General features: G+C 36.6%; 1 long non-coding RNA gene across 1 annotated transcript; it reads right to left on the bottom strand.

The window, feature by feature from the left end:
* Positions 1-124: 124 nt before the first annotated feature.
* Positions 125-15,574, bottom strand: LOC139971402 (uncharacterized). Its single transcript, XR_011794381.1, has 3 exons — positions 14,291-15,574; positions 2,365-2,487; positions 125-1,302 (listed from the first exon to the last, which is right to left on the bottom strand). It is a non-coding gene; the product is annotated as an uncharacterized lncRNA (long non-coding RNA).
* Positions 15,575-20,954: the final 5,380 nt, after the last annotated feature.

Raw genomic sequence — 20,954 nt, 5'->3', positions numbered from 1 at the left:
ATTTACCGACAAAGCACACGCTTATAGATTACATAAGCGTTAGAATCTGAATTCAGAGTTGGGTAAGGGAGGGGTTACTAACAGCATAATGAGGGAAGAACGTTTGTTCTACGATTTTATCGTGGAGGCTCCTATATATATATATATATATCCAAATTATTCCCGCATTGAGTAATGATGAGTTAGAGAACGCATTGTCTCTAAGACAATGATGTTTCAGGGTCAACCACATTGAAAAGTGGTAAATTAAGTTCAAGAAGGTAGAGATGGCATGAGAATGGGGTGCAGGTGATGGGAATGGACGTGGCTATTTTCATCTTTGTTATTTTCATCTTCATTTCGGAGAGATGCTCGGTGAGGTATACATCCTGGTTCAATTCTTGTCATTCATTGCAAAACGTAAATTATTTACATCTTGAAACGTCCTTGATTACATGGTTAGTCTCAGCCCTCTTTGATCTCAGTCGAGAGCAGGCAAAAGATGGCAAAAATTCGACGAATTGAACTAAAATTAGGTGGTTAAATCTAGCGATTTTTTTGTCAACATTTCTCTATAAGTGCGTCATTTATCAATTTGAGCCAAGTAATGCAGTGTTTGAAGAAAAGTTACGTTATTACTTGATTTAATTTGCATCACCATAAATTATGACAATGAAACTTCCTTTCCATTCTTCTTTCCTTTCTGGGTGAGGTACTTAACTGAGAAAAAGGGGTTTTCTGACTTGCGACATATTTTTCACTGGAGGGGCTGGCGCCCCCCAGCCCATAAAAGCTATAAAAAAAAAGCTATATATAAAAGCTACTACTACTATCTGAAAATGTGACAATCAAAGGTGACGATTAAATACATCAGAAGGATGTAACCGAGGGTGCATGGTAGGGTGCACTTATTTACTACAAACAAAACACGAAATGTCATATCCGATCTGGAACGAATCGCAGGGTAGACCGCCCCAGTGGCGGAACACCCGCCTTAACCAAATCGAGGAGGGCGCTACTCGCCGGTGCAGACCCTGCGCTGTTCGGTTTGGCCAGTGGTGTTTATCTACGCAGACGAAGAAGGATTTGTGATGCACTGAACTGGACCCCTCGGCCATCAAGTAACCGCTGTATTCGAGGATCCAGTCAGAGGGGCAGTAAACCTTGGCAGGGATCATGAGCTGAACAATGCGGTTATCCGTTCGACACACGGCACACGATACATCTTGCCAGAGAAGGGACTCCATTTCAGGGAAACCGTCCACCTGGTATTCGACACCGTAAAGAAAGGCTCTCGACGCGCCTTCGTTTTCTTGAGTCGTGCTGTATTCCGGGTTTGACGGAAGACAAAGAAGATTAGCGCCCCCACTTAGTAAATCGCGATACCTTGCACCAGCCGCAAAACTTGGGATGAATACAAATCATTATTGGAAACATTTTGTTATCTTGTCATCCTTCCCGAGAGTTCGTGAAACGACATTATCGATAATCGATCATTGATTACTTTCGGTGGTAAGTTTAGTTGGAGTTTATAATTCGATAATATTCGAAACATTACAACAAAGCTTAGCTTGAAATGTGTAGTGAAGTTTAATTTCAATCAGAAAAGAAAAGAAAAGACAAGAAAAGGGAGTACAAATAGGGCCAGATTTTTGCTTTTTGATGAATTATTATTTGAAAAAGAAAAGTATTTAATTGTCATTACTCGCTAATTAACGTTTATTTCAAAAAAATAATCAAAGAAGAACCTTGTGCTAATTCAAATTCATTGTTTGTCATCACATCTGTGAACATTCTCATATAGACTAGGTGAAAACTGCATTCAAGTATATTTAAAAAACAAAACAAAAGAAAACATAAAAACTAAACGAATCAACATACCATTGTAGACTGTAGAGGAATTATAAGGTATCGTACTCTCAATATTTCCTTTTTCAAAGAATATTATAAAAAAAGCGCTAAACATGTTAGCTTATAGAACGATAAAAACACAATTTGTTTCTCGAAAGCAGCATTTGGGGGGGGGGGGGGATTTGGTTGTCAGTTTACGATGATTTTACCCAAAGGATCAGCTTACTCAAAATAAGATGACAACGATCAAACTCAAACACTTTTCAAAATACTTCTTTCTTTTTATTTTATTATTTCATTGCGTTAAAAATGGTCAAACATTTCATGACTCTATTCCGATTCCAAGACTTTCTATATATATATACATATATATATATATACATATATATATATATATATATATATATATATATATATATATATATATATATATATATACATACATATATATATATATATATATATATATATATATATATATATATATATATATATATATATATATATATATATATATATATATATATATCTTACCTCATTCTGGTTCCGTCCCAGCTTCAGGGCTGACTGGATCTGTAACATCGATACTTCTCTTTGCCCGTTGATTACTGGAATCAGAAGAGGCAAGCTCGGATTCCAGTTCTTTTTTATCTTCACCTGTTTCAGAAGGTTACAGAAAATTATCTAACCAAAAAGAGCTAAACTTGGTAATATTGTTTTTCCTGTTTTGCATGCACATGAAATGTACTTCAGCGAGGATAAGTTATGACAATGGTTAACATAGGAGCCCGAGGGAGAATCACGTACACGCTGACATACCCCTTGGCGTGATAAATAGTCAGTACTTATATAGAAACTGATATTCATATGTATGTTTCATGAATTCGTGATAGCTGCTGTCGCGTGTAGAAACATTATACCTATCAAACGAAATCCAATCGAATAATCATGTTAACAGCTGAATAGTTCCGCCAATACTGCATGTAAAATGAGTAAATAAAGCGGCTGATTACGTTTTGTAATGTCACGCCCTCGTCATATGTTTATATGAAATAAACTTACCGCACAGGATTTTAAACAACAATCGGATAAATACGCAACAATTATAAAAGATACTAACAATTATAAAGCTGTCAAGAGAATAGCTCAGAGAGAATATCAAGAGATTCTAGCAAAAGCATTGAACGCCAAAATAGCATTAGTCATCCAGTAGGGTAACGCGTTGATCTCGTTGGACTCTGACATATCAATACTAGCATCCTGTCTATGAAGTTATCTTTGAAACAGACAATTAAGGTTGTTAATGTTGTCCATGCTCTCTCCAATCTCCTCCCCTACCGCTACCCCCATACCCCACCCCACCCCACCCCTACCCCCATCCCTACCCCTACCTCTACCCCTACCCCTACCCCACTTAGTCTCTATCTCTCTCTTATTCTCTTTCCTTCTCTTTTCTCATTAATGAACGTTCTTTGAGTTTAAAGAGTATACAGGCTGCCTTATTTGCGACTATAAAAATGATACATTCCTAAATAGTAACGTCATCACAACGTTTATTGTTCATCCAAAATGGAAGACTAATTCATTCTTAAGCTAGATTGCTATCATATTATAAGAATTTTACCAGAAGTTCTTCAATTTTCTTCGATTCAGTCTCGCTGACGTCATAACTATACGTCCGTCTTCATCGACAATCCGTTTCATGTTTGCTTCAGCAGATGCGGATCCTGTGATCCATTGCAACACCAAACAAAACGACTGAGGGATCACAATGCTTAAAGATTTCATTTTGAACCAAATTTGGAACACGGGTTGGTCAGTGATCGACAAGAATGAAACTTGGGAGATCAGTGAGTTTTGTTCTGCCCAGATTGAGCTTTTATAACTCAAAATAAAAAAGCACAATTATATTAGTCTATTGAAAATAAGTAAAGGAAAGGGCGGTGCTACGGACTGACAGAAGTGTTGACGTACAACTACGGATACCTTGAAGGTTCACAAACAGCATTACCTGCTGAATAGTAAATTCGTTTGGTATGTATGGGGATTTCACACCAATCGGAAATAAGTTGTTTTACGGTTAATCAAGAAAACTGTCTCTGATTTTACACAACAGCACGACCTTGCAAATTTAATTATGTATATTAATGAAGGAAACATAAATCCCCACATTTTGTATCGAAATTATTATTCTTTTCCTCGGTAAGTTTTTCCATTGGACAACTTTCTGAATAAAAACTGATGGATCACCACCTCAACTAATGGAATCTGCACTTCACTACATAAACACTCTTAGTGAGTCTCGTGTCACTGATTACTTGCAACAAGAATTTTTTTTACATAATTTTTTATTAAACACAGAAACGGCTTGTGCAGTTTACCAATTATAGGTCAATTATCAATACTTTGCTTCAAGCGTTGATCAATTTATCATTTTACCACGGCAGTCTAGCAATATTTATAGCAATGTTAACTCGCAAACATTTTGACATAAACACATTAATCTTTAAGAACATACCACATATTAGTGCGTGACAGTGCGTTATCAGCTGTCATCTTATATAAGTGCAATCATGCATGCACGGAAACAATACATTTAATTGTTTTTCGATATAATGTGACACACTAAAGATAAGCTAATCTTGGGGAAATTGAGAGTTTGAGGGCACAACTTATCAAATCTATCCAGTTCTGTGTGTCGTCGAAAGCGTCATAGATAAGTTATTACGGTGGTCCTTCAAAAGGGAGATTTTCTTTTCCATTTATCAAGGAAATCGAATCAACATACAGAGAGTTCCTCCAGAAAGTGGATGATATGAAATTAGGGGACGCTATGCTGAAATTAATTCATTCTTGTTTCAATGTTTAGTTCTACAGATGTTCGCGTACATTATGACCAGGTTGTTGAAACAGACTCCTGTTGCAGCTTGGTTTGAAAATGTAGAAATTTTGAAATAACTTTGTGCATGCATGATGATGTGCATTACCATAAGTTTAGCAGCTGCATGTAAGATATATCGTAACTAAAACGCACATTTTATTTTCTCCAATACTTGGGTTGTTTCGTCTTACTTATTTTTTATTATTTATTCATACAAGTAACCGCAAAGTATGTAAAATTGAACATTCCGTCCACAATTGTTTACGTAAAGTTTAAAAAGGTATACCTCATATCAACGCAGCAGTCTGAGATCGTATTTTGGTTATTTTGAACATGCGCACAATATTACCACGTATCGGATAGAAACAGGTTGATTCGGACATTATAAGCATTCTAAGAAATGGACTTGAAGTTCCATAGTATAAAAATGTAAATGTGAGTATGCTCTTGTTACATATTTGTCTTTTATGAGTACCATTTGCATGTTAATCTGTCTAGCTTTCAAATATTCGTCCTTTATTTATCATCTCTATGTAAACTTTGTGACGTCGATGGCCTGGAGATAACGCTAATAGAATCACTGTAATTGTCACTGAAATAGTCCTGCACAGATTGTCGACTGAACCCGGGAGCACTCCTCGGTAAAGGTGGGAGTGAATATCGGCTGTAAAGAGCAGACGACATGTTGTGACCGAACTGCGCAGATGTTGAAGTAGACGCTTCGCGGTTCTTTGTCTCTTTGCCACGTTCTAATAAATGCTTTCTTTTCTGAGTAATAGATTGATGAGATCCAGATGACGTCATCGGACAGTTACGAATTAAACAGGATCTTTTTTTATTGACCTCTTCTTCAATTCTCCGTTGTCGCCAGGATATTCTTGCTTCTGAATTTGAAGGTTTTATTTCTGTGTTAAGCCGACAATTCAGGTTGCTATGACAACTTTTTACATATTTGTCTTCATCTTCATACAGGTATCGTTGACTCGATTTTACGTCTTGGATTTGCTTCATTGCATCCCACGTTTGTATAGTTCTGTGACGTAAAAATCGACGCACCGTCTTTTCCTCCAGTTGCAAACATTTTAAGCGATATGATAGGGAAGCGCCCTCTAAATTGTTGTCTCGGAACGCTTTTTGCACACGGTACGAAAATACAGAGGGTTTCTCGCCCGTATAGTCTGCCATTCTTCAAACATTGTTTACATTCTCGACATGCTTTCTACCAAAGCTTTCGAACCTTAATTATAAACGAATCCCACAAGAAGAAGAAAAAACGATTTTAAAAGAGGTCAAAGAGACATTTTCTTTGATTAAATACATTTCCTGTAGGCATGTTAGCACAGTTTTATTGCTGTCTGTATGTTGCAGGTGCATTGATGTACACAAGTACCTTAAATAGGTCGGTACTATATTAAGTTACTCACTGCATATAGCCTGCACTGTCGAACTTCCAATTTAAATCGCCGATTCCCTGCTTTATCAAAAGAGCAAATCCCAAGTTGCATTAACATTCAATTAGTATACGACTTGCACAGACTGCGGAAGCCACGTTTCCCTGTGAAAATAGTCAACGCTACTGCAATATGTTAACATCTCAATGTATAATCAATGGAAGCCAATGTTTGCTGGAGTAAATCACGGTAATGCGACACTTTCAAACTCATTCAAACCTGAAGCACCATGCACTGACATAGCCTACACATCCCAAAGAGAGAAAACCACATTGCGCCATGGATGTAAAAAATAAATATAAATAAATAAAATTGTAAGAATTTCCAGTTTCCATACAAACGCCCAGAAAATGTGCAATATACGTTTAACAATCACTCCAACAAGAGTGACTAGCTTACATGCACGCGGCCACATTAAGGCTTTCAAAAACTTTTTGATAACAACAGAAAGCTAGTTGAACGGAATTTTTCAATTATATAGAAGCTTCTCAGTTTCAGAATAATATCACAAGCCCATTCATGGTGCTTCACGAAGCGTAACCAGATTGAGTGTCACATATTCCAGGCATCTTTGAGGTGCTTTCTTGGTCCAAATGACTTTCAAGAATCCTAATTTTCTCTATTGACATGAATGCTCTTTGAAAGAGCGCCTTTAAATGTCAGTAATCAGGCACGGAGTCACCTCACACACAAACAATAAGTAGTTACTCGCACAACATTGCATATATGTATACCTTATATGTTTGGACCAAATTTAAAGTCTATACATTTGCCTCACAATGCACCATTTCACGTCTAATATCGTGATAGGGGTGTGGGGTGTGGGTAGGGGAGTGGTCATGGCATTCCTCATCAATGACCTGACAGGGTCACATTTCTTCCCTGTTTCGAACCCCCGAATTCGCCTCTAGTATTAAGATACAACAATACTGATTGTTTCATAATGATAAAAACAATAAGTCCCGTATAAATCTTGCTATGCCAGCATATAAAGGGACCCCCCCCCAAAAAAAATAAAAAAAATAAAGGGGAAATAGGCCACAGCAAAAATCATCCACTTTCAATAGCGTCTTTATATATATCCAAAGCACTGCAGGCATTTCAAATTGGGTATATAAGAGCCATATATAGTCAAAAGAAAACGCTGTGCAGTTATAGTAACAGAGACGGCTAATATTATGAACGGTTGTTTATGTTTCAATGTTTAATTCATCTCACTCCCCACCTGCAGATTCCATCATGACACGAATGAAAAGGATTCGTATTCAAATGACTATAAATTACTTGGAGTACTATATTTCATCGTGAATCAAACTACAGGTACAATATAACAGGTAGTTACCTCTATATATACCGACGCAACATTGATAGGTAAAGTATATATGTCCGACCTATCATGCATTTCTGGCTACGAGAGTGTGATTTGGTCAAAGAGAAGAAGAAGAAGCAAACCCGGAAATTATTGTCATCTGATAAGAAAGAGATGAACAACTCGCCCAAAACACTTACCACTGAAATCGTGTGTGCCATTTGAGGGATCCTGGTTTAATATTCATGTCAGTGGCTGCCATTTTGTTATTGTGTGATATCATAGTACCACTATAGAAGGAAAAATCTCCTAGATTCTTTGAATGTTTCTTTACCCCCACATAGTTTCATGGTGCTAAGTAAGCACTATCGTAACTGACATTAATTCCAGTATGTTAGAAACTTCATCACATTAACCACAACATTTGCGAGTACCTTTATACCTCTATTATGGTATCACCCAGTTGTAACAATTTTGTGTCTGTGGTCTACTTTTTTTGCCACCTTTCAGTGACAGCATTTACAGTATTTATATAAGAACAAGATTCGGAGCTGCCCATACCGTCCGGCACTAGAAGTGCTTTGAAGTTTGACATGATAGTATACCATACAGAACGCATAGTAATACGCATTACAAAAAAGTCCCAATTCAATGACATAAAAAACAGTGATGAAATTAATAGAAACTTTAAGTATTCAAGAGCTATTGACTTGAATATTTTAGACTTGCTCAAGTCTTCCGACCAGATAGGGGTACGGGACCGTCCCATTATTGTTGGGGGGGGGCTGGAGTTTTTGCCCGAATTTTGAAATCTTGCCCGAATTTTCGAAACTTACTACACGGGCCTCAGAAAAAAAAAATCGGTATCATCTTATATTGTAACAGGAACAGCTCCATACACGATGTCAAAGGTCATTCATATAATCCCGAAAAAAGGTTAAAAATAAACTAGTTAATCATGTTCCAACGACTCCAATAATTATTTTACTTCCACCCTCACAACATCTCCCTTTCTCCTCTCTCCCTCATTGTGACACAGTCTAATTTATATCCAGTCTCGTTGTCTGGTTAGTATTGCCAATGTTCCCTAGCAGTGAAAGTTTCAAACATTTTAATATGCTAAACAGTTTGAAAACGCGCTAAGACTTTTTGATGTTACGAGAGAACTATTACACAATAGAGGGGGCTATAAAAAATTATATTACGACTAGATGTAATAAATTTACAGGCCTCTTCGTTGATTTCATCAGTATATATCGCCACAAAAAAAAAGGTTACTTTTAAGAATGGACTTTAGACTATGCAGTATTAGAAGAGAAAACGTAAGATAAGTAAAGTCTATAACTTATGAAAGATCATTATGAGAGAAATACTTGAAATTTACGGTTGTTTACGCCTGTACACTCGGGTTACGCTGACCAGGTCATGCAATATTAAAAATAACGGCATACCTCTAATTAAGAGATTGTAGCTACGATCATCCATTGTTCCTTACTTTAGGGAGTGACTGACGACCTAGCTAATTCAATGTAGAAAATGTTGTGTCGCACGATTTCAATATAAGGCATTATTTCAAGTCATGTGCCTATTTCACAGTCAATTGATACCATTTTAGGGGAGGGGGGCGGGGTTCATATTGCTAAGAAAGAACATAGGCTACACCCAAATAATACCAAAATGAAAAAAAAAATGGCTCAGTTGTTGATCGTTGGTATCTCTGTCAATTTAAACTCAACAATGTGATCGTCTTTACCTGCATGTTTTCGTATGGCAATTGCATGGCAAGTGTTACCTGTTGTCGAAACATACTGTGACGAGATGAGGGGCAACGGCTTCACTGTTTACTGAAATAGCGCCATCACATTGCTGCTTTGATTTCGTTTACTAATAAGAACAGTTAAATTCCTATTGGGATTAGGTTATATTTTTTTGCTGTTAATTAAGACCTCTATTTAAGGTAATTCAAGATCAATCAAATAATTCCAATCCTGACAGAGACTAAACCGTCTCCACCTGACCTGACGTAAAGTATCACCCGTCTACACTCTCAGCCTATGGCTTCCTTCACCCTCCCAGGCTTAGTGTATAAGCACTCATGATATGAGTATAACAAGGGTATATACGTGTATCCTACGTTTTTTACTACAGTCTCTCCTAACAATATATTCATCAATTTTAAGCATTGTTATGAAGTGACTCATATGGACAGTCCGAGTTCATCATATTTCAGATTTTTTGGTACCTCGATTTAACGTCGATTACCACATGGGAAATAAAATCATCTATTTTAACCGCAGGAAATTTGGAGAAGTCCGTCATTTATACTTCTGGGCGCTATTAGACCAACAGTCAAGCAAGATTAATTTCAGAGTATGCAAATTAAAGGTACCATAAGGCTGATCGCCTCAGTCCGACATGATCTCGTCAATCGTTCGTTATATATATATATATATATATATATATATATATATATATATATATATATATATATATATATATATATATATATATATATATATATATATATATATATATATATATATATATATATATATATATATATATATATATATATATATATATATATATATATATATATATATATATATATATATATATATATATATATGGAAGGTTTTACGAGTATAAGGGTCATTCGACGGAGCGTATTAGCGACCACACATGGTTACCATAGGGAATAATTAATCACCACAAACGGTATGATTGGTATCATCAAAGACTATAAGATACTGCTTTCGTTATTTCAGAAGCATAAACCCGAGGGGGATTAGGAGATGTATGGTGGGGATGGAAGGGGGATGGTAACAGGTAGAGCAAGGTATGTAAATTCATTGTAAAGTGACAACCAAAGACACTAATAGCAGCTAGCACAAACTTAGATAGGTCTGTACTTAAAGGTATTAGAGTTATGCTGTGTAGGAATTATCAGGGTAGTACTTCTCATCAATGAATTACATACAGACGTGGGTGCCACCGCATATGACAATTGTATCTGAAAATTGTTCTGATTCCTGCCCTGCCGCCTCCCCCCGCCTCACCCCAAACTCGAGGCTCTCTCTGGGTACGAGTATGCAGGCCCGGGGTAACTTTGCTAAGACTCGTAAAGGTTTTGACAAAACTTTATTACAAAGAAATATCCCGAACTCCATGATTTACAAAAACCTTTAACAGTTTTAATATGAATATTGACATATTTGGGGATTTTTCGATTTAGAGTAACATTCCGAAAATTCCTTTTAGCGGAAACAGATTCTGAACGTTCAGTGCACGTAAGTATTATTGTATGTATGTATGTATATGTGATCTTCCCGCAAGCAGGAACTCGCGAAAGAAGCCATGGAGGCTTATAGACTCGCAAGCTGACCGAAGCCAATCTCTCGGCACACATCCAATTAACGTCCATGTCGGGAAATTGTTATCGAACAACACCCTTGCCAGACGACACACCTTGCTGTCGGCGGGGAATCGAACCGGGGATCTCATGACTGGGAGACGCCGGCGTTAACCACTAGGCTATACACTCCGCCTTATTATATTTAAGTATTAAATATTTCTTTGCTGCCTTCCAAACGGGTGGAAAGAAATATACATGTTACCATGCACTGAATCGCATCTCTCATTGTGTACAAAACTGGCTTATATGTAACCCCTTTCTCTAGTAATAAGGGAATGCTATAGCGGTTCATTTTGATATTTTCAACACGTACGCAAAACCTAAAGCAAATAATTTAAAACAAACCATACCATGATCACGTTGGTAACAAAATATTTATGTCGGTAACGGCGCAAGGAATATTCGGTACAAAGGTAGGTTAGCAATAAATCAAAAGAAAGAAAAAAAGGAGTCTTAGGAAGTGAATATAGTTATATGCATTGAAAGCGAACTCAAGAAATGTAAACATATCCGGGATTCAGTTCTGGTTTGTTTACCACCTTCATTCCTTTTGGAGTTACCTTGACAACCCCGTAGCACAGCATTAAGAAAATGATATGGGTAAGCGCGCGGTTATCCCTGACCTTGAGATACAGGGTCTGGTACTGAAATGAATCCATGTATTCGTGAAAGCTTCAATAAGCAAAAAGTTTTAAATTTTGCACAATTTTTTTCGGAGCCTGGAAGGCTTCAACAGAAGACATAGAAGACAGAGGGTTAATGTAATAGGAACATAAACAATGATTAGATTATTAGAGTTGTCCTCTTTGGTAATATTTTGTCTCCTGGCAGAGAGGAGCATGAGGGGGGCCCGGGGGGATTAGGACGACCAGAGGTCAAAGTTAATGGCTGACCTCTTGTTGGTTTACGTCATATCCTGTGTGGGACAAAGTTGATGACACTCCCAACAAGTATATGTACCGTATGTCATTTTGGCCGGTCATTATCTTTCCGTAATACGTTGGCCGTGTTGATCTTTAGTTCAGTTTTGGTACTATATAGGCTATTATTCCTATTTTCATAAATGTCATGTACAATACGGTATGCTTCAAGCGTGACGTCATAGTTCCATTTACGACGTCACAGTCCATTAGACGTCATGGCCTGTGTCCTCGTATATGAATGTAATATATATAGGCCTATTTTATCCTGATTCTGTGTACGACAAACCTACTCGAGTATACAAATATAATAAATACTCTTTCGTAAAACTTTCTTTACCAGACGGTCAGTATCTGAAAACATGACTGATTCCACGCAAAAGTGCACATAAATCATGCATATACGTTAGTTTGTACTTAACCATACATGTATACCCTACGATGTATTTAAAGTTAGTTGTTAAAAGTATTGTTATTTTCTTGCATGCAGATAAAAGGCCCTTATTATGATAAACAAACAACCATTACAACGTATAATGCATCTTATACTGAATGCGATGTGATAGGTTACAGATCATGATTTAACGTGATAACTCGAAAACCATTAGGAGTTGTTAATGCTAAATTACTGATGCAGCGATGCACGAATTACACGGTAAGAGACTGTTATAAAGCAACACAACAGAACACAATGCATATACATATATGATCATCACTCGACTCGATATCACGGGCCTATGACGTCACGGGTTGGCTCTTTTATTGGCCATAACAATGATTTATTAGGTCGTGTTTTTTCCGAGACGCTTTTAGATCTAATTGTTGATACTGCTCGGGCTGGTTAACCGTGAACGAGGGTAGATCTTCTTTAATAATAAATCAGAATTTATAGTAACGAAGACATGGCAAGTATATACGTCGTAAGAATGCCGAGCTGTAATTCACGCAACCGTTATAAAAGACTTTATACATGTAAAGGCTTTTGTGCTTGCTCAAGACCGAAAGAAGCTGAAAACGACCACGGCATGAGAGCCCGGCTCACGAATCGTGGATAACGTAAATACGAACCAAATAGAATGTAGCGTATGTATCATAAGTGAGGTCAACATGTAATCCAAGCATTACAAGTAAAGTTAGGGAGATTGAAGGGAAACCCCTTAACTAGACTCAATCAAGTGTCAGTGTGTAACTCAGTATATGTCTTCGAACTTCCAAGCGATGGTCATTATTGATGCTGACGTCACGAGCAATCTGATTGGCTGAAAACTCCGTACTTGCAAACCTGTTTGGGAAAAAAAAATCGCAGCCCGGCACAGCAGGGCAAAGTACGGATGTATCATGTGCATTTATAGGGAGTTGAAGAAACCATTTCAACTCTCTGGTGCGTGCATCTTGTTGTTGGTGATTACTCTAAAGAGGAATGCATCAAAGAACATTTGATGTCTTTTCCAATATAATATTGATGCGTACTTGGAGATGAAAGATGACAACGATCACGTGATCTGTGGTAGATTAGTCACTATAGGTGTCTGTAAGTGTAAGCGAATGTCTCTTTTCTCTATATGAGTAGTTAATTCGGTGATATCTTTCACAGTGATAAATATTGGGTCTCCTCGCTCACCTCCGCTCCGTCAGCATTAATTAGAATTGGAGAAGAGTACGGAAGCCCCGAAGGGAAGGTAACTTTGTAGTTGTTTTGAAGTATACCGGTATTCACTTTAACTTAGGCTACAGTTTACAATTCTTTAATATCCAATTGACATTCGTATTTATCTACATTAACGTCGTAAATATCCACATCAACTTAAAAATGTATTGAAATAATTATTTATTTAACTTCCCCTAAATATCCGTTTTTTTTAAGTTTTACTTTATCTACCTAAAATAGGAACATCCATTTTTACTTATTTATCCACATCAATTGAAAATTACGTAATTTTAGCTCGACCTTACCTTATAAGGAAGTTGATAAGTTTCATAAGTTTTCATAAGTGGATATTTATGTACATACTGCAGTTAGTGTATATAATACATTTCAGAAGTTAATGTGGATAAATAAGAATTCACAATAGATGTAGGCTACAAGAATTATAAACTGTATAATTAAGAACTCCTCAACTCCAGTATCGAGACTGTATAACCACGTGATCAGGATGGTCATGGCGGTTTCATACCGTACCAGCCAGTATCACGAGTCCCCGGCATGGAAAGGGAATGTGTACTGCGCATGATCATGGCTAAAGGTTGGTAGGCGATCTAGGTACCGTGTATTTGTGTATCTAAACTAACAGATACTACACACGATGTTAGCCAATAGGCCAAACCACTCTGTAACCATTATCTTCATTATCCCATTGTAGCGATCATTGATAGATACTAGCGCTAAATACAACTTATATACACACATATTAATCATTCTCTCTATACAGGCGCTATCTATACATACCGCAGTGAAATAACAAGCCTTACATATAACTCACTGACCTTTGGACGCATTTTATCACGTCTACTGCAAACAATGCCAATTCAAAATGCCACGTTAGTTTCTATCACTCGGTACTTCTCCACTTACGTTGTAACTTGACCAAGTATTTAAAGATCCTTGTGCTCCAGAAAAGAAAAAAATAACCGAAACGAATGAGAGAGAGATAGATAGAGAGAAAAACACGTCTTCGACTGGGATCGTGATTTCTTAAAATTAACTTGAACGCTCTATGGAAATTTCGTCTGCTGTTTCATGATTCATATTAGCCTAGAGTATATTTTTTTTCAATTTCTATCATATTGTTAGCATATTACTTGAGGCCATTTACAGGACGCACATAAACCGTACAAACCAATGGACTTACATATTGATTTGTTCAACATTGCTGAAACAGAAAAGTGTCACATAATCGTCACTATTTGTACCCTGTAGCCTATGTGTGTGTGTTTATGTCTCTCTGTATGTCTATATAGTGTAAATTAGGAAACGCGCGCTCGAGGATCGGCGTCCCTCTTCAAAATTGCATAAAATGAAACATTCGGCGTTCAGTACGTGGATTTTATCTAAGACGCATATACGCTTGTGAAGTAAAGTAAAGTCGGAGAGGAAACGGAGAGGGTATGTGGGTCAGTGACCAATGATAAAACGACCCCACATGTAACAATTAATATGCATATGCCGCTGTAAAGAAGCACACCCCGTTGTGACAACTGCTGTATAGTGCACGTTTATGCCCGCTTCAAAAGCACACGTAATGACAGTATGAGCAGTATGAACATCCTGTTTCTAACAGATAAAAGATAGGAATTGTTCATACTGCTAGTACTGTCAGTACCAGTGCTGTGAAGCATGATATGGGAGGACAGCATAGAATGGTATTATCGTTAGAACATTATGGTAACTATAGCAAAAGAAGCAAACTATCACACGAACGCAGAAGAATTTTGTTGAACTTGTTGAGAAATTTAAGTATTTCAAAAACCAAATAAGCCTTTATGAAAAAGGGCTATATAACAAAGACACACGACAGCAAGAAATACCATACATGTGGCAATATGAACGAAAGTGTACAGGGGGCGATGAACGCATTTCAGACGCTGTATAGCGGAACTGGACGATTCAGAAGTGATTACTAGAGAGGAAACCAACAGAGGCACCGGCATGGGAACTTGCTTTCTGTCCACTTGCGAATATTTTAATTAATGGTAGAAACAAGTTTGATTGCTCAGGTCGTTTTAATGGTTTTAATTACTGTAATACGCGCACTTACCCTATATAGGCCCACTTTATTACAAAGTGACGATTTATGGGTAAAGCAAATGTGCTAGAAGTATATGCTATATCGAATAATAAACTTTTCAAAAACTTATAGACTGATCCAATAATTAAACTGTTCATTAAATTCATTAGATTTGAATAACAAAACAAAACAAAATTCATATTTTATATTTAAATTGTTTTGTTGTTGGTTTGGTGGACCCATAAAACTGACATTACAGTATACTAATATACTGCTCGACTCAACTGAACTGTCACTTTTTATTCTCTTATTTGTGTAAAACTTCTGTCCGTCATCCAACCCTGATTCTAGCTACTTTAAATCATTATTCTACCATAAATATATTGGACAGGGTGTAGAATATTAACACGCATTATGTTTCTGGTACTCTGAGATGACTCTTGTATACACATGTATATGATACGGTGTATATTATACACATGTATATTATACGGTATATTATATTATACACATATTATATTATACACATGTATGTATTACACGTATTTATATACTGACCAAGGCAGTCTGCCGCTGTGTTTCAGTTATATCATAAAGTTACTAAGTTATACCGCATCAACATAATGTAGGCCTATACAAGTCATATAAAATGCTGACAATTCCCTGATATTGAGCTGAGATGGGTTTGCGTGTGTGTGTCCCTCTTATATTTCTTTTGATTCACATATATTTCTATATAGTAAATTTAAAAAAAAAAGTAAACTGTAAATCTTTGCCTTAATTAAGAGAAATCGTCTTTGAAAAGAACCAGGCAACCTTCCAATTTAAATAATTAAAACCTCTCGTGTGTATTTATTAATAAGAAAACATTATAAAACGCAGAAAACCACGTCTCGGTGGAAAAAAAAGAGAGCTGATCCCGTAAATTTTTAAAAAGTCGATAAAACTATAGCTATACAAGAAGATTATAGGTTATTAAGTTTTCCTCATTGATACGTTGCACACCAGTAGCTTAATACAGTCACTGTTGCTCGTATATAACTCCGTTTATTGCAACTGCATATAACTCCGTTTATGAGGCGCGTGTTAAATAATTAAGTTTGACAGAAATAAATCTTTGAGGTTGTGAATTTACTGTCAATTTTTCATCACGATTTTCTTTTTTTTTAATTATTGTTTTTCCCCCAAATTTTTGGTCTCTTTTTATTTCCGATTTATGATATTACTTTTCAGTGTTATTTTGGTATAGCGAGGACTGCATCTGGCAACACAAGAGTGAACTACGAACTCGCAGACGAAAAACAGAGCAAATACTTGTTTTATATACAAGCGCACATCGTTTATATAATAAGCAATAAGAGGAATCCAGCTGCAAGCACATACATGCATTCTCATGGAAACCCGAACTTCATACTATGGAGTAATATCAAGTAAACATTACAAATGTGTCGATTTTACGAACAAATTTATAAAGATTCGTCATTAAAAGGTCAGAATATCCTACCTATTCAAAACCCGTAAAGCGGCAAAAAGATATTTATATATACTGAGTTACAAGTAGGTTCTTGTCATGTAGCTATCGTCACGGGCAAACAGAGGCACAACTTTAATTTTCGATTGCTGTTTGAATACTGTGCATGCGCAAAGGGGGAATGGGGTATGTTACCCACTTACATCTTCAGTCGAGGAAAAAATAAATAAATCCTGGATCCGGGCTCACCTTTGAAATCCTTTGCACGCCAATGACACTATATTTACAATATTGTTTATGTACCATAAAGTATCGCCAAGTTGTGAAGTCACATAGTTATATGGCAATGTATTCTATAGTAGCAGGCATATACGTTCATGTTGGAAGAGCTGTAAATTTTGTCTGATTATAGTTTACCGTTGGTCTAGCGCTATACATGATGAACAATAATACTGGCATGTTATAATGTGCAACGTGGTCATGTGTATCCGTCTTCTTAAGTATAACGTGGTCTGTGCTATTTTGTATATGTGCTTGTTGCTGAAGAAGATCCTATATGGTTGGATCGCTTTGCTTCTAATCACAATGTTGCTTTAATTCTGATATCTCATAAATAGAATTATCGTACACTCCCCTACTGGTTGCATTCAGTAATATACAGACACCTGTGCCGTCGGCTACTACTGGTAGAGCAAGTCACCAGGAAAACACATCCAGTCGAAAATTTACGCTGGTATAGACGTTTACGCAATGCCACAAATAATTAACAAAAAGCGAGAATTACGTGCAGTCTTGATACTCATTTGCCGTCTGTGTCTAGTATATCTGTCCTATTTGTACTAAGTCTTTGCATTCTTATATATGCTTAAGAAAGACAGATGTTCTTTTACTTCAGAGTGTTGAATGTGGAACACTTACTTACATATACATATATCATATGACATATATACATATATAAATATAAACATAAATACTTGTCAAAATGGAGTTCTCCCAAAAACTTACACCGTATCTTTAATTCATTTCTATCAAATGTATTATGGTCGATGATTGTATCCGACAAAATGAAGTTATGTCTAGACAAATAGATAAAACTTAATCTAGCTTCTCCAATCTTTGCTTATATTATGGATAACCAGATTGCACAAGTAGCTCTTTCTTGCAGAGCCGGATAAACGGCTCTTGTTTCACTGGCCTTTTAGGCGAATTTACACGAAGCAAGAGAGAGGAAATAATACATCTTCAAGTTTGTATGTCCTAATGATGCAATACATCAGTAGCCTTAACTGCTTTTGTGTCATAGGGTAGCATACGCCCATTGAAAGCCCCATTGACTTACACACTGAATCACAAAATTACGAAATCACTAAATCACAAAAGTAATATGGTCTCTAAGTCTAGATAGAAGTTCTCACTAGCTAAACGCTACCCATCACTGTATAGCTGACAAGTTGGCCATTCATGGCACCATCAATTTTTTCGTATCATGACCAGCAGATTTTTTGCTATCCGAGCCTGAAGTTTTCGTCACTTGTAAACAAACCTCTTCACTCAGTAGTAAACCATTTTCGTACGCTGCTCCTGGGAGGCTTAAAGGGGTCTAAAAATTGACCTAATTGTCGCACCACATGTACTTCCATGCATGCTCTTCAACATGCAAGCCTAACGAAACCAGATCCCCATTGATAACGTATCCAAAAAGATGTTTTCCTACTGCATTTTGGCATTTTTCCTGAGATAGGAGAACATCCGGGCGGATTGATATAGACTCTAATAGGAGTATGCCACCTTAGGATTGGTCTCTTATACTCACTGGTGGACGATAAACAAGCAATCTTGCGTAGATAAGTACCTAACCTACATGTATGTAGACCACACTCTGTCAGGGTGTAGAATCACGTAATCTTTTAGGAGGCTTCAGCCTCCCAGAATAAAATCGAGAGGCTCAACCACACTCCCCACCCCATCCCCCACTGATGTCCAGAATATTACAATCACAAAATACTAGTTTATAGTACATAATAACATTTACAGTACAATCTATACACCGGCGTAAAATAATTCAACATTGTTTCAATAGTTGCTAACTATAACACCACTTTGCATCTAGTACCTTGCGTTTTTCCAAAAACATAAATGTTGGTTGCTGTGGTGCTGCTTCTGTGACCGATTTCATTGCTTTCCTGTTTTTCTAAAAGCATAGAACGACTTATGTTCAATCGCATATTTAATTTTCTTAACCAATATAATATTCTCTGTAAAGAACAGTATACGGCTTTCGACCCGAACATTCTACTGAACTGGCTTCGGCATGCAGATGCAGTTAATTAACAGTTCATATACTAGTCTTAATGGTAAAAATTGCACATAGGTGTATTCCTCGACCTTTCGAAGGCGTTTGACACGATTGATCATATCATCATTATCAATAAAATATTGTCATACGGCATTAAAGGAACTACTCTCAATTGGATTGAAAGCTATATTTCGAACAGATATTAGAATATACTTTGTACAAAAACTCTAAGTTCGATTTTGCTAAAATTCGTCCCACAGGATTCAGTCTTAGGTCCTTTGTTATTTATTCTATATATTAACGATATTTGTCATGTCTCCAAACTAACACAAATCATTCTCTTTGCTGATGACACCAGTAGTCATTTCGAGAGCGACGACAAAATCATATTATCTTCTAACGTGTCAATTGAATTAAATAAATTTTGTAATTGGTTTTCAGCCAATAAATGTACAAAAAAGTAATTACATTGTCTTTAATACCCGTAAAACACTTACTTGGAATAAATATATATATATATATGGACGGGAAAACAATTAAGCAAGGGTCTACTGCTTATAGTTTTAAAGTGTAAGTATTGATTGTAAACTTAACTGGCGCAACCATATCTCAACTATATGCAGTATATATAATTGCACGGAATGTTGGCATATTATCATTATAAGTTATATCGGAAAACATACTCAGAACACTATACCAGACCCTGATTGTCCCGCATCTCACTTATTGTTCCATTATTTAGTCTGGTACATAAAACACCAACCCTAACAATCTTATCATACTCCAAAAGGCAGCCATAACACACTCAGCCCCATGCATGCACGAGAGCACACCAGTCCCCTATTAAAGAAACTAAACTTACTAAAATTGCACGATCTCATTAAAGTTAAGTAAGCTAAGCCTTGCCTTATTTGCCTACAAGACCTGGAATGGATTACTACCAACTGCCTTTGACTATTTTTTAACCAGTAACAGAGATGTACATAATCATAGCACGAGGCATGCTAATCATGCCCACTATACCATACCACCATTGGAACTTTAAGCCTACAAAACCGTGCAACAAAACATGGAATCTACTAACGAACGACTTAAAGAGTAAAAAGTCAGTCACATCCTTTAAGAAGTGGCTATGTAAGGAAAGAATAACTAGTTACTGACTACTACCAAATTATACTTGTATATAATTACTACATATGTTATGACCTTTAATTTTTATTTTTATATATGTGTTTATATAATTTTTCTTTTCTTTTCTTTCTTCAGGGAGTCTTCCACACTGTTAAGCTTTATGAAAGACTTCCCTCCACTTGTACTTTGTGGAAAAAATAAATAAATAAATCATGCTGTTCAAACAGCTGCAAAATCTTCACTTAGGACTTACTTTATCAGGGAATGTGTACGACTTTAAAGTCAGCTTGCTTAACTTAGTGCTGTTCTAGTCTATATGTTAAACTTGAACGTTGCATATTGTTGCCAGCATCTTGTCTAACGGAACTGGATAAACCATGGTCAAATTGTTAAAATATATCGAAGCTTGACAAGATCAATTAATCAAAGAAATCATTCAACTTGGACCCTCGTCACAAAGCTCGTTGTGTCCGAATTTGCTGTTTATATGCAGATATCTCGATTGCCATGGTAACCCGAAACCAG

Source organism: Apostichopus japonicus, chromosome 8, assembly GCF_037975245.1.
Source record: "Apostichopus japonicus isolate 1M-3 chromosome 8, ASM3797524v1, whole genome shotgun sequence".
In the NCBI taxonomy this organism is placed as follows: domain Eukaryota; kingdom Metazoa; phylum Echinodermata; class Holothuroidea; order Aspidochirotida; family Stichopodidae; genus Apostichopus; species Apostichopus japonicus.
This window is presented reverse-complemented; position numbering and strand designations above follow the sequence as displayed.